Genomic DNA, 1,170 nt, shown 5'->3' with positions numbered 1-1,170 from the left:
TACCCAAAACCTTCACTCGTTACTGTCACCGCGAGTGAGCGGAATCCGATAGCACCCTCCTCTAAAATTCCCTCCTCCAAGACTTGCCATTTTCTGTCGACTCTCTCTCCCCTCAGAACAGGCCAAATAAAATTCACGTTCACAGCAATCAAGAGAGAGAAACAAGTCTAGAGAGGGGGGAGAGAGAGAGACAGGGGTGGACACTTGTAGCATTTGTTCTGTAGAGAGAGAAAGAGAGAGAGAGAGCTTGGGAAGCGAAGATGGGGACCAAAATGAACACAAACTCGAGGAAACCATTGGAAAATTGGAGGCATTGATAAATACAAATAAAGCCCAGATACCCACAAACCACAGAGAGACAGACAGAGAGAGAGAGAGAGAGAGAGAGAGAGTACAGGAGAGAGAAACCAAACGGCTATTTATTTTTTTCTTCTGCCTCCTCTTTTCGCCATTATTACTCTCCCTTTCCTTTGTTTTCCTTAATAAAAATCTGAAGGCAGCATCGATCATTTGTATGTAAAACCTCTCCCTCTCTTTTATGTAGACTTTAGAGCTTTAATTGCAATTTGGTTTTTTTATTTGTCGTTGTTTATCCCATATTTCCAAATTTCCCCCCTTTTTTTTGTTGTTATACTTAGTTGGGCTGCTTGGGATCAGAAAAGGTACAATTTTGAGTCTAATTCTCTGCTTTTGAGTAATGTATGCATTTTGGATGATGCAATGCATTTATATCTTTTCCGTTTTTGTCTTAATTATATTTGTTTATTATTGCTTCTCCTCTCGTTTGGGTGGTAATCTACTTATATTTCCGTGGTTTTGGGTATTTCTATATTGGGCAAGTCATTAAATTAATAATTGAGTTCATGTATTTTTTCTGTTGTAATTTGGATGTTTTGTTGTACCATGCAAATACCAGAATTAAAGAATGGTTTACAATAGTGTTTATTTGCAGTTCGCAGGATTCTGAAGGCAAAGGTGGGGTTTTTGAAGCTTTGGAGGATATCTGGAGAGAAGTTTTGTTGAGGTATATTTATCTCATTTACAAATATTTCTTTGCTAATTTGTTGGGCGATAATTGTTTTTAAACAATTTCGCAATTATTAATATCTAACTTCCAGCTGTGGGATTCTCAGCTGTTAGAGCGGTGTAGTTAAATTGCAGATAAGATTA

The 1,170-nt window shown here is 37.7% G+C and overlaps 1 protein-coding gene across 2 annotated transcripts in view; it reads left to right on the top strand.

The window, feature by feature from the left end:
- LOC109836622 overlaps positions 236–1,170 on the top strand; it is a 4,510-nt gene continuing 3,575 nt past the window's right edge. Inside the window, exons 1-2 of one of the 2 annotated variants that reach the window (XM_020404579.1) lie at positions 236–512; positions 953–1,024. The gene's annotated coding sequence lies outside the window, so the exon portion shown is untranslated. The other variant, XM_020404580.1, reaches the window with a different exon arrangement.

This window comes from Asparagus officinalis, chromosome 4 (assembly GCF_001876935.1).
Source record: "Asparagus officinalis chromosome 4, Aspof.V1, whole genome shotgun sequence".
In the NCBI taxonomy this organism is placed as follows: domain Eukaryota; kingdom Viridiplantae; phylum Streptophyta; class Magnoliopsida; order Asparagales; family Asparagaceae; genus Asparagus; species Asparagus officinalis.
The sequence above is the reverse complement of the archived record's forward strand: the minus strand, read 5'-3'. Positions and strand labels throughout refer to the sequence as shown.